Source organism: Anastrepha ludens, chromosome 5 (genome assembly GCF_028408465.1).
Source record: "Anastrepha ludens isolate Willacy chromosome 5, idAnaLude1.1, whole genome shotgun sequence".
Taxonomy (NCBI): Eukaryota; Metazoa; Arthropoda; class Insecta; order Diptera; family Tephritidae; genus Anastrepha; species Anastrepha ludens.
In genome coordinates, this window is record NC_071501.1 from 84,904,551 (window position 1) to 84,919,190 (window position 14,640).

The following is a 14,640-nucleotide window of genomic DNA, read 5'->3' on the forward strand; positions in this document are numbered from 1 at the left end:
CTTTTGACGTAGTTTTAGGCCTCCCAGAACGATGACGGCTCTGATTGCACCCAGTATCGCTCCTTCTTTGTATCGTTCTCATGACAGCATTTTGAGAGACATTACATTTCGAAGCAATTTTTCGCGTGGAATAGCCTTGTCCATGAAGTGCTGCAATGACTGCTCGTGTTTCTACTCTAAGCTCGGCTTTCCGACCCATTTTTCTACAAATAAAACAAGAAATATGTAGTTTTATTTAAATTTTAATAATTAGAAGATCATTTTTGTATAACGTCGACTTGTATTTAAGTTTTTGTAAAACAGTTATTTTTTGGACTACAAAAAATTGTTTTTCTTACCTTTTTGATAACAAAGATGACACCAACAATTAGAAATATAACTCTTGAAGCGAGTTTTGCAGCAATAAGATGTTACGCGTAATAGGCACTAGACGCATTGAAAGAATGCAGCAAGTCATAACACGTTCATGCTTGATCTACGCCTCTCCCACAGTTGTAAACAATAACAATCTCCTAAACTCAAACTAGTATCATAAGGCACGTTTAAAAAAAAAACACTAATAAGCCGTCTTGATTGTGTAACATTCCAAAATAATGTAAGTGAACCAAAACTTTTGACCGGTAGTGTACATATTGACATTTGTGAATACAAATCACGATATGCTGGTGAAAAGCTGAAAAAGGAGCTCTACTTTGAAAAATAAGTAAAATTTCTCATGGGGGCAAAAAAAATTTGGATTTTGTTGCATAGTGTAAGAAACATATATAATGAGATAAATGTAACAGATATGAAATATTGAAATCCAGTTCCCTTTGACGCCCAAAACTTGTAGTTGAGGATACACATACGCATACACACACACATTTATGAGTATTGGAATATTTCTTCAATTCTTTGAGGAAAGCCAAAATAAAATTACCCTAAGCTAAAACCTGCGACAAAAACAAAAAAAAGTTGACGTGTAGGCCAAATGCGCGAGCAACATTTATTGGCGGCTGTGATGAAAAAATGTGAGCATGCCTGCACAAAAACCAAGCATAAAGGATACCCAGTGTTTCATTGAAATTTGAAAACAAAACAAAAAAATAAGCAATGCATATGCCAACCTCCATAAACACTACTCAGAGCGGAGTGACTAATAAATATGCACGAAAACATGTTTTTACTTATGAAGAAATAGAAACAGTAAAAAATATAAAAATATTAGAAGTAGTGAAGTACGAGTTCACACGCTTTCGCTACGCTTGCTCCGCTTTCTTTGACATGGACGTGTGCCTGGTTGTGTGGCCTATTTCGAGTTCGTTGGTTGCTTGTCTAGCTGCTACTCACTTCTTGGTTGTATGCCAGTAGCAATGGGCCGCATGTGCCATGTAAGCTACATTATCCCTTTCACGAGGTGTTCGGACATGCCGTGCATGTCGTGCACACGTTTTGACTTAAGTATATTTTAATATCGAAAATCCAGTTAGGCAAAAAATAAGAAATTTCCTGTAATTTTTATATGGCGAGTAGTGTTTGTTATTATGTACACGTCCTCGCGAAAATGTGCCAAATGCATACAAATGAGAATGTGTTCGTGTGCACGTGGGTAAGTAGGCAGTTGCTGTGTGAGAAGTAGGCTCAATCGTATTACTACACACATACATATGAGCATATGATAGGTTTTTTGCGTGTGAACCAGATTTTTTGCAAGTAGCATTTACTTTGTTTCATGTACTAAGTTGCACTTAAAAACTATAACTACTTGGTTATACTGGGTGTGCAAATAAGTTCCAAAGAGCTATACATTTGTTGGGCAAAGAAGAAATATTCTTCTTCTTTTCTTAATTGGCGCTATAACCGCTTACGCGATTTTGGCCGAGTTTAACAAAGCGCGCCAGTCGTTTCTTTCTCGTGTTAACCGGCGCCAGTTGGACACACCAAGTGAAGCCAAGTCCTTCTCCACCTGATATTTCCAACGGCGAGGAGACCTTCCTCTTCCTCTACTACCACCAGCTGGTACCGCATCGAATACTTTCAGAGTCGGATCGTTTGTATCCATTCGGACGGCATGACTCAGCCAACGTAGCCACTGGATCTTTATTAGCTAAGCTATGTCTATGTCATCGTAAAGCTCATACAGCTCATCGTTCCATCGCCTGCGATATTCGACGTTGCCAACGTGCAAAGGTCCAAAAATCTTACGCAGAATCTTTCTCTCAAACACTCCAAGGGTCGCTATATCGGATGTTGTCATCGTCCAAGCTTCTGCGCCATACGTTAGGACAGGCATGAGACGAAATATTAGTTTGAGGAAAAAGTAATCCATTATTTTTGCGTAGAATTCAAAACTTGTTTAAGATGCGACGGATTGTCCAATTTGAGTCAAGTTGTGCACCATTTTGTTGTATAATTTTAAAGGTAACTTTATAACGCCTCTCTTGTAGAAGTATTGGTTCTTATTGGCGAAAAACTTTAGCAACCGATTTTTTAGAATCTTCTCTTGATACTTATTTCTTAAGTTGGTGATCGCTTGGTGCCAGGCGCGGACTAAGTGGTGGATGCATTAAAACTTCCCAACCAAGCTCCCTGAAGCGACTTACTACAAACTTGTGAGGCCTTGCGTTGTTCTAATGGAACTCAACACTTCTTCTATTGGCCAATTCTGCCCGTTTGTAGTCAATCGCTAACTTCAAACGGTCCAGTTGATGACAGTGGAGATCTGAATTAAGTCTTTGGCCATACGGAAGCAACTCCTAATAAATTCCCTTGAAGTTCCACCAAATACACAGTAGAACCCTCCTGACCGTTAATCCTGGTTTGGGCACCATTTGAGCTGCTTCATCGCACTTTGACCACGATCGCACAATATTGACGTGTGTAACCCATTTCTCATCCCCAGTCACCATCCGTTTAAGAAATGGGTCGATTTCATTCCATTTCATTTCCAAGGTTTCTCAGATGAAAGTTCGATCCATCGTGTTTTTTGGTGTGACACCCTGGCATGGCACCGAACTTCCTTTGAATCCAATTTTGCGTTTAAACTTGTTTTGTGGTCGATCTTTAGCTTCTGGGCGATGCTACGAATTTTTTATGTGTTTTTTTTTTTTTTGCTCGGACGACTAGCAAGTACTACATTCAGACATTATTAAGTCCATTGTACTACACTCGGGTCGCCTTTTTATTTTTCTTTAAATCTACTCAACCTCGGAAGAAATCCGAGTAGATCTTGTGATGCCAAGGAGCCAAGTGGGTCGCTTCTTGAAACATCAGTGCCAAAGAACTCAAGCCTGATAATAGCGAAGGCCGGGCAAACAACAAAAAGTGGTCCGTCGTCTCATCCACCTCTCCGCATGCTGGGTAGAGTAGACTGTCTGAGATTCCTGCCTTTTTCAAATGCTTCGCCCATAAAAGTGGCCTATAGTGCCTTCTGCTTAATGTCATGTCGATCATCAAATAACCCAAAATCGAAGTTTCAAACATTGAAAAATACTTATAAGAATTCGAAAATTTTCTTCAAAATGTCAACCTTTTTAATCAGAATAAAAAAAAAAAAATGTAGGGAACATTAAAATTTAGTATAATAAAGTACAAGTGTGAAGCGTCTAATAATTATCATTGGTTTTTTAAAACTTTTTTCCCTGACGTTGGTGTGTATTTACTCCAAACAACGAATGCACGGCATTTGTTGACGATATTGAAGCAAAAAAAGGGGCATTTGACCTCAGCTTTCAACAAATTTGTACCTCAAATTCAGTAAATAATTTAGAAAAACTGTGACGAGGCATTTGTCAAGTCAAGTTCTCAGTTAAAGGAGAAATGTGGAAAATTTCATCTTTTGGCTCTACAGCTCTTTCTGAGCTTTGGCCTGCTGCACGTGGGACTTCCATTCGTCTCGAACGCTTGCGACTGTTTTCCAGTTCTTTATCCTAAGTTTCTTGATGTTGTCTTCTAGTTTCTCGGTCCATCTTGTTCTCGGCCTTCTTCTTGCTCTAGTGTTGAACGCTCTGGCTTCTACGACTTTCTTCTGCGTTCTCGTACCATCCATTCTGGTAATGTGATCCTGCCATCTTAACCGCTGCGCGTTGATGAAACGTATAACATTTTCGCCCTTTATCAGTTGGTCTAGCTCGTCGTTCCATCTTATCCGCCACTCGCCGTGATCTTTGATTGCTCCGAAAATTCTTCTGAGTACTTTTCATTCGAAGGCTTGCAGTTTTGTTTTATCTGCTTCAATTAGCGTCCACGATTCAGCTGCATAGCATAATACTAATCTAATGATGATTTTATACAGAGTCAATTTGCATTGTCTGTTTAGTAGTTTGATTTGAAGAGTTTCGTTAACGACGCATACGATCTGTTCGATGCTAGAATTCTCTCATCGATGGTGAGGCTCATTGAATTGTCTCTACTCAGTTTGAAGGCTAAATAGATAAAGGATTCAACGATTTCAAAAGAAAATCGCCAATTTTCAGTTTGCCTGATGTTGGTTTATTTTATCTGGACATCATCATATATTTCGTCTTATCTTCGTTGATTTTAAGACCAATTTTACTAGCAGTAATTTCAATATCAGCGAAGGTTTTGGTTAGGGCGTGGATATTTTTGCTGACAATTGCTATGTCATCTGCGTATGCGAATAATTGGGTAATTCTGTTTAAAATATGTCCAGTCCTTTTTGCGTCACCTACTTAATCGATGGCACAGCATAGCATAAGGTTGAAGATTGTTGATGAGAGCGTATCCTCCTGTCTTACTCCCGTTTTAATTCTGAAGTGGTCGGATTTTTTATCTTGTGTCATTACTTTGGATACAGTTTTTTTCAGAGTCATCATCGCTATTCTAGTTAATTTATCTGGGATTTTACATTGATGAAATATTGTAGGGATAGCCCTCCTGTTGGTGATATCGAAAGCTTGCTTGAAATCAATAAACAGCATGTGCAGCCCAATGTGGAAAATTTGAAGGTGAGAAAAAATTAAGATGTAAAATTAGTGACAAAACCTTCTGTAGCTCCGATTCGTAACAGGAACTGTGAGATTAAGAAATGTAAGCCAGTTGTTCCTTTTCTATCTTTTGCAAGTCTTTTGAAGTAAAACCCGTCAATTTCTTGCCAACATCCGAAGAAGCAATTGTTGGCACATTTGCAGACTATAAGGCGATTCTCGTAATGGACACACTTCCACACTGGGCATCCTTAAAAATCCAAAAGTGCTTTAATAAAATAACTCCATGTCTTCATGTAGTTAGTGCAAACGAGATTTGCGGTTCATTTTGGTGATTGAGCAACTTTTATTTTACTGTATTGATGTCTTTGTCAGTTTTCGATGTGTCGGCCTGCCACTCGTCATCCTTGAAGGACTCACGATTTCTTCTAGATCTTTTCTGAAGCGTTCATGCCACTTGTAAACGATTGATTTCTTTAGAGCTTCATTACCGAAGCAGTTTCCCAACATTTCTAAGGTCTTCGCTCCATTCAATCCATTTTTTATACGAATACAGACTCATTGTTGCTATTGCAAAAAAGCGAAAACACCTTCAGACGTAGAATTACTGAAGACGGCCTACCTTTTACAAATGTCAAGCAATGGCGATACAATTTCGATAGAAATGTTAATGTCAGATGGATGTGGGAACCTAACAAAAAAAGGCAAGCAGAACTCAAATAAGCTGACTTGGAGATCAACTGGTTGGTTGTTCGGTGAATCTTATATACATTTTGTCTGAAGCATTTTTCTAAGCTCGTGAAGGAAGTTGTGAAGCACATTTTATTGAACTGAATTTCTAGTTTTGTGCTTGAAATTCACTTAGAAAATAACTCTACATAAAATGCTTCTGTTTGATATATTTAAATATGTATGCGTGTATGTGTTATTTACATATGGTACATATATATTTATTTGTATGTGTATCTTATTGTATGGGCTTTTGATATATGCATGCGAGTAGACCCAAAAATATCAAAAATAATAAGCATTTTGCCTCATTCGATAGTTTTGTAAAATTTGCATTTTCCTCTATTACTTACTTACATTAATCCATTCTCATATGCAAATATACATTTATACATTTATATATGTATGAATGACCAACGTGGTTTATTTGAAATTTTACTCAACCATACATTTGCATAAAGATATGCATCAGAAACATTAGTGCTCGCGTGTTTATGACAATCGCCCGCTTGCTTTTGCTCCAATCAAAGGCAAAAAATAAATTCTATGTCATGTCCAAGTCATGCAATAGTTCCATTTCAATAAACCGACTAAGCGAACATAGAAAATTTATAAAGCCTTACAAACATAAAATTCAATAGCAAATATACAAATACTCTTCTACATATATTTGTGTATTGCTGCAAAACATGTAGGTATGTATATAAGCAGATATGAACGTAAATGCATTAGTTCAGAATATGAATATTTCGATTGGAAATGAGTGCCCCACACACACACACACACATACGCACACACACATATACACACACGAAATACACTTTCAGTCATATCCTACTGGAATTGCGGAACTTGTGAAACAATTGAATGGTTGATAACTATTACGATTTCTCGAATTTCGAAGCATAAACTGAAAGGAATGTCAATTTGTTCCATGTTTAAGATACCTTATTCATAACCCGATCTTAGTCCTTGTACGATAGTCATTTGTCGTGGACGATTGGATTGGTTCTGTTATCCAAGGCTGATTGTTTGACAATTCGTTAGCATTTTGCGTTTTAGGTAAGAAGGCTGCGAACTTCCCTACCCTAGTTTGGTGATAGTGAAACTATTCGGACCTCCACGCAGGTGTTTGTCTGTTTTGGTCTGCGAGTGGTGGTTGGTTTTATATTAAGAAGTTATCAAAAATAAGGACATTTAAGTAATCTAATTATCTAAGGCAATGTAGTAATTTTTTTCTAAAAATTGGTTAACTTGCCTTCTTGGTACAAGAAATAACTTTTGAAATTTTTGAATATTTCGAAAAAAAATGAAAATGAATGAAAAAATTTAAAGGAAAATATCTTTATTTAAAATTAAATAAAATATCTTTTAGGGACAAAATGTAGTTTCCAAAGAAATTGTTGGTAAAAAAATATCTTTTTTTAAAATTATGTAAAAAATCTTTTGAGAACAAAATGTAGTTTTAAAAAAAAAAATGTTCGGAAAAAATTATATGTTGTTCAAAATTTTTGGGAAAAAGGAGTTTTTTGCATTTTCGAAAAACAGCTCAAAAACACTTCAAAAATTAAAAGAATATTTTCCTTAAAATTTTTAGCAAAAAAATATTTTTTTCAAAATAAAAGAAATTTTTTTTTCAAAACAAAAAAAATTTTTAACCGGTTTATGTATATTAGTTTTCAAAAAAAATTGTTGGTAAAAAAATATCTTTATTTAAAATTAAATAAAATATCTTTTAGGGAAAAAATCTAGTTTTTTAAAAACAATTTTGGTAAAAAATTATATGTTGCTCAAAATTTTTGGGAAAAAATTAAATGTTGTTCAAAATTTTTGGGAAAAAGAGTTTTTTTGCATTTTCCAAAAACAGCTCAAAAACACTTCAAAAATTAAAAATATATTTTCCTTAAAATTTTTAGCAAAAAAATATTTTTTTCAAAATAAAAAAATTTTTTTTTCAAAACAAAAAAAATTTTTAATCGGTTTATGTAGTTTTCAAAAAAAATTGTTGGTAAAAAAATATCTTTATTTAAAATTAAATAAAATATCTTTTAGGGAAAAAATCTAGTTTTTTAAAAACAATTTTGGTAAAAAATTATATGTTGTTCAAAATTTTTGGGAAAAAATTAAATGTTGTTCAAAATTTTTGGGAAAAAGAAGTTTTTTTGCATTTTCCAAAAACAGCTCAAAAACAGCTCAAAAACACTTCAAAAATTAAAAATATATTTTCCTTAAAATTTTTAGCAAAAAATTTTTTTTTTCAAAATAAAAAAATTTTTTTTTCAAAACAAAAAAAATTTTTTATTTTTTTTCAAAACAACAAAAAATTTTAACCGGCTTACGTAGTTTTAAAAAAAAATTTTTGGTAAGAAAATATCTTTATTTAAAATTATATAAAATATCTTTTGAGGACAAAATGTAGTTTTTTAGAAAGATTTTTGGTAAAAAATTATGTATTGTTCGAAATTTTTGGGAAAAAATTAAATGTTGTTCAAAATTTTTGGGAAAAAGTAGTTTTTTTGGATTTTCTAAAAACAGCTCATAAACACTTCAAACTTTAAAATAATATTTTCCTCAAAATTTTTAGGAAAAAGAATATTTTCTTAACAAAAAAAAAATTTTTTACCGGTATATTTTATCCTTAAATATATAGAAAAGAACCTAAAATATTTCACTTTAAACTTCACCCTTCACCAAAATTTTCAATATTAAAAGAAACAAATTCCTAAAAATGCTTAACAAAAAATTATTCTCTGCCACACAAAAAAAAAAAAATTTTTTAAACGGTATTTTTTATCCTAAAATATTATAGAAACATTATAAGATTAAATTAAAACAACAACAAATTTCTAAAACAAAAAATTATTTTCATAAAAAAAAACAAAAAAATTTTTAACCGATATATTTTATACGTAAATATTATAAAAATGTTAGAAAGAAAATAAGATATTTCCCTTTAAATTTCATCTTTCACCAATATTGCGTAAATCTCAAATCAAATTTTTTTTTTCAAAATTTTTTCAGTTTACTTACTTACTCAGATGATAACAGTTGAAATTCAAAGTTGCTTTTTTGCGATAAAAGTGTACTTTTCTGTCTCCATGCCATATCTTTCGTAGGCAGTTACAAATCGCGAAGGTGGCATAGTTGGCGATTATAGTATTTTTAGGAACCGAGATGCCGATATCGACCTCTCCAATTCTGACATTATCACTCTCATATCTTATTTTACAAAACTAAGCGTTTGAAATCCCAAATAATGGATGCATACACTGTCGAAGAAGCTTTGGGCAAAATTCGCACCAACATATGCTCTCAATGGTACAATGCATTCCTGTCATCAGCAACTAATCGACTTAACCATTTTGCACAAAGTTACCTGCAAAGATCTGTTTCAAAAATTGTACGTTCGATGTTGAAGATATACAACTTATCGAGTGAATATTTTGTCAGACTTAGTCCAAGAATGAGTAAATATGAACTAAAATCTCCCTGAGTCGTTTTTCGGATTTTCGTTCCATCAAACTCATATCTTTTAGAGTCTCTTCATTTTCACAATTTTGAGAATCTCTGCATACCAAAGATCGCCCTGATATCTTAACAACTATGGTGGCGGACCGTGTAGACTTGCTTTTCTGCTTCACAACTTTTGTCCATTCCCCTGCCTGATTTGTCGCTGGGCCTTTAACATATGTATGTCGGCTCAGCATTGCTGCTTTTATTAATAAAGTGTTTTTGTTGCTCTCTACAGCCAATAGCAAGTTATTCTTCATAATTGATTTGGCGGGTGGTGAAAAAATTCGGAAACGTTTTCCTATTGGTTCTGCGATCGTATTGGCAGCTCGTTCCCTCTCTGTTGGCGACCTACCTCTTTTCGCCTTATCATTCACAACGGCCGGTGCCGTTGTTTATGTGGCTTTGGTCACCGTTGTTTTTGGTGTTGTTTGTTGCTCTGCCTTTGTTCTCGACTGCCTTGCAGAGCTTATATATATCTGAGAGTATGCTCTTCATTTGCTGATTGATATGCCGTTGCCCGTCCATCATCTTTTTTAGCTCTCCGAGTTGTTTACACATTGCTTCGAGTGCTTCATTGTGTCTAAGAGAATAGATCTGTGCCCATTGTCCACAGTTTCCACTACGGTATGGTAGGCGACTTCATCATAGGTGTCGATCTCATTGACTGTTGCCGGTTCACCGTTGCAGAGTTTGATTGGCCATGCAGCAGGGATTGAGGGGCGAGTGCATGTTTTCTAAAAGGGTACGCGAGAGCCAATGAAGATGAGGACAATTGGCGTTGTTCCTGTGTATGAATGGCGGGCCGTAAGTTTGTTGTCTTACTATTCATTGCGCGGATCGTATGAAAATTCCACACATCGAGTGAGAGGCCCGTAATCTGATTAAATGTAACAAACAAAAAAGAAGAAAACTGTCACTATTGTTGTTGTCTGTACTCATCACAGAATCTCTCACTAACGCTTTCCGCTAAGATAGGTTGCGGGCTTTGTTGGAACTTGCTGTTATTCCACTTCTCTCTCACTTTTTTACTCTCTGTGCTAAATTTTACTGTTTGTTTTAAATTATTGCTATTTGCACAGTAGCTCACTTGAGCGCTCTAAAAAGACCAATAAAAATTAAAGTTTGACACTCGCGAGTGCCGAAAACGCTAGTGTTTAGTCTGTAATCGGCAGATGGCAGATGATACGTTTATGGGTCTGAAATCCCACTTTTTATGATTATTCGCTGCAAACGTTTCGATTCCTTTCGTTATCACTTCACTTCACTAAGTCCCTGCAGGGTATCTGAATCGAAATGCATTCATGTATTCGTTTAGTGTATTTGTGTGAGCGCGCGTTCGTAGCTTAATGCATTGAATCTACTCGCATTAAATGGATTTTGGTTTTTATGCTAATGTAATTCTGTGGCGTATCTAAATCTAAGTATCTCCGTTGTTGAAGCCTGTAGTGGACATGTAAGCTAATGCTCGTAATACTCATATGGCTTTGAGTAGGAAAATTAAAATAAAATAAAAAGGGTGCATTTAGATGTATGTAATTCTGCTTGTATGTATGTGCGTACGCTTAGATATTTTTGGGTTAAACGCAGTGGCTAAAAACTGTTATTTCGAATGTAGCTGTGGAGATATTAAAATTTGTGGTGCGAGTAATGAAGTTTGAAACTCAGAGATATGCAGTGGGGGTATTTTGTGGTGAAATGATATCAAAATTGATAGCTTCTACTTAATAGTTTGTACTAAAAATAATGTTGGTGATCTGTACTAAGCGAGGCAGTTTTTAGTACAGAGTGATTCATTGAGGTCGCTGATTTTCTGTTATAAATGCAACACAAACAAATTTTTTTAATTTATTTTATTTATTTATTTATTTTATTTCATTTATTTTATTTTAATAATCTACAGTACAAATTACCTTACAGACAAAAATGTAAAAAACAAACAAGGCAAATTTGGCAACTAAATAAATTAAAATAGCAAATACAATATTAAGTAAATAAATTAAATTTTTTTACAAAGTTAGGTTTAGATAGAGCGAAACGAAGCAGGTTGGAATTTGATAATAAATTATACTCTCGAAATGCGCAAGCAATAGAGGTACATTGCTCGCAATTTTAGTATTAAAGTTCTCTCCATAAAAATGGTAAAAATTGCGAAGACTTCTTTGTGGAATATTAAAGCTTATCCGCTCAAGCAGAAGTGGATGGTCGAGGATGCTATAAACAGCACTGAAAATAAACGGAAGTGAAGAGGCTGTCCTTCTCTTATTTAGAAAATCCACGAAATTTGCAACGGCATTCCCTTTTTCTTCATCTATCATCATTTTCTCGATTATTTCTTCAGGTGTAAACACATAAATAGTGGAACATAGAGAGAACAGTTCTGCACCCTCTATGTTCCATCTCTCTCATTTAAAGAAGGTGTGCTTCACATCATCAAACTCAGTATCTCCATATATGCAGTTTGGTAGGCTCACTTTCCCAATTCACTACAAATACTTGCTAAAGGGTCCATGTCCGGACAAAAACTGTGTGAGGTAATAGTTAACTTCACCGTGATTTCTTTACGTACGAGTATAAAATACAATATCCGCTAAATGCCCACCACGTATCCACTGGTAGCACAGGGTGCGCCATATAAAATTTTCTATGGCTTCCTTGCCTTGACATAACTCGTGCTGCATATCCCTTGTAACACATGTGATTTCATTCCTCAGCCCTGGAATCATCTCAGGTTTATTGGCTAAGACCATAATTTTCACGTAATCCCACAAAAAGAAGTGCAGTGGTGTTGAGCCGCTAGTTAATAAATTTATAAAAATTCTGCAAATTTCCATCAGAATTTCTACTTTTTAATAAGAATTTTAAGCAAAAATCTAAGTATGCACTTTAAAGCACATTGGATTTTGCCGCAGTAAAGTGAAATTTTGAGTGACTTAAAACTCGCGCGGATTTTTGAAAAATATTTTGGTCGAGTTAAAGGGCGCTTTTTAGCTGCATGAAAACTATCGATATCGATAACTATGGTTTGACAGCTGAGAATAGCAAGTTGAGTTGACTTTTCTGTTCAGTGAGGTTTGGCTAGTCATCATGAATCGCTTAGCCCAGAACACTTCCAAATTGCGGAAATTTTCTATGAAAAAAATAAATTTGTTCACGAAGTTCATAGAGTGAAGTGTTGAAGAAGCGCCCAAATGTCGATTACATTCTTTTTAGATTTCTGGCCGAGCTCCTCCTCCTTTGTGGGGCGTGTGTCTTGATGTTGTGCCACAAAGGGAGGGCCTTACAATTTTAAGCCGTCTTCGCTTCATTTGCCTCGAATGTTTGCTGATTGGGCTCATTTAGATTTGTTATTCAAGTTCATTCGAAAAGGTACATAGGCAAAAATTGACTAATCAAATGGGCCATATAATTCGTGTTCACGGCGTATGCATACCGGATATCATATTCAAAACATTATTGCCTTGAAATTATCTAACAGATTGTAATAAAACAGTTTTTTGCAACGATATTTGGGTTTTATATTATCATTTTAAGTTCGCAAGCTCTCAAAAAACACCGCATATAAAGCATTTTTTCTATTTAAAAAACTAATTGGAGAAAATATGTTTGTTTTAGGTTAAGTTAGGATAAATGGCTGCCCAAACGGCGGACCACTTGGTAAAATAATCAAGTTCGTCCATTGCGATGTCATACAGAGGAAGAACAGAGGGGAAAATAAAACGAAAACCGAAAAGTGGGAAACAGGGTTTTGATTACTTTTACGCGTTGTTTCACTGATCTTGACGTTTGATATGAGGAGAGACTTCATCGACTCTTTTAGCTGGCTCGGATCTTTCAATCTAGTATCTAACGGATCATGCAGCTACATAGTCTATGATTCTCTACTGGTATGGTAAGTACTTATCTGATACCCCTTGTTGAAAGTGAGCAATAGTCCTACATATTCGCTAGAGATATTTGGAATATCCAGTAAGATTGGATAGTAAATTTCGGCTACTTTAAAGCTGTTTAGTTTTTAGAGTCACAGAGTAGCAGCCAGTTTCCCCAGAGCTTTTACTTAAGAGACCATTGCAAAAGGTCCTGTATTTGAGAAAAAATATATTTCGAAAAATTTTTAAATACTTAACTGGAAGGTGAAGTCCCAAATAAACAAGACTGAACTAAAATAGAAGCGAAAGGCGCTTTGTGCTGATAAATTCGAGTAAATTTAAAAGCTTTTCGAAAGAGTGTTTCAGGTCATTGATTGGAATGTCCTTCAGGATGTTAGACACTTGGCTGGCTGTACGGACGCAAAACGTGTACCTTTCATGGCCAAACGCAACCTTCCGAATAGGTAGAAGTCACAGGGCGCCATATCAGGCGAATACGGTGAGTGATTGATGGTTAAAATGAGATTTCTAGTCAAGAAATTAGTCACAAGAGAAGATCGATGAGATGGTGCATTATCATCCAATAAGCGTCAGTTTTCTCTTTCGCGGTATTCACGAAGATTTCGATGAATGCGATGCAACAAACGCAGCAAAACGCCAAGAGAGTAAATTGCATTGACGGTTTGGCCCGTTAGAACTCCTTGTGGACAATTCCCTTGGAATCGTAAAAACAAATGAGCATCGACTTGATTCTTGACTTCTCCAAACGCGATTTTTTGGGTGGTGACTCATCTAGGGCCTTCCATTCGGTACTTTGACGCTTAGTTTTAAGTTCAGGTGGGAAACACCACGTTTTATCACCAGTTACAATATTATAAAGGAAGTTCTCGTATTTTCTCGCCTCTTTAAATAGGTCTTTCGAATGTTGAATTCTTAGCAAATTTTGGTCCTCAATTAACTTGTGCGGAATGAAACGTGCACAGACCTTTCGTAAGCTCTGGCACAAGATATACAATCATCGCCATAAACATTTATCCTCAATTCAAATGTTTCGGTAAACGTTTCAACGATTTTAAAACAAAATTTGATATAAACTCTTTGAGCGAAACTCATTTTTGTACCGATGACATAAACATACTGACACTTTAGACGCAATAACTTCGCTTCCACTGAAGCGAATTTCACCAAGCATTTACTGGAAGTCGGATGGCGCTATCAAAAACATGTTTATTACGCCAGTCTGGTTTATTTTGGACTTCACCTTGTGTAATTATTCTAAAATTGGTAAAGGGAAGAAAAAAATGCCTAAATTCAAAGAGGTGGCGGCTAAATACGTACAAGGTGGCGTAAAATTTATCATGAATTTTGTTGAAGCGGAAATTTTCTTACTAAATAATAATATGATTTCGAGTGATATTAGGGATTTAATTTTTTTTTTTTAATTTGTCCAGTTTACTTACTTACTCAGATGAAAACAATTGAAATTCCTTTTGTGCGATGAAAGTTTATTTTTCTGTCTCCATGTCATGTCTTTCGTAGGCAGTTAGAAATCTCGTAGTAGGCGAACGATCATAGTATCTTTAGGAACCGAGATACCAATATCGACC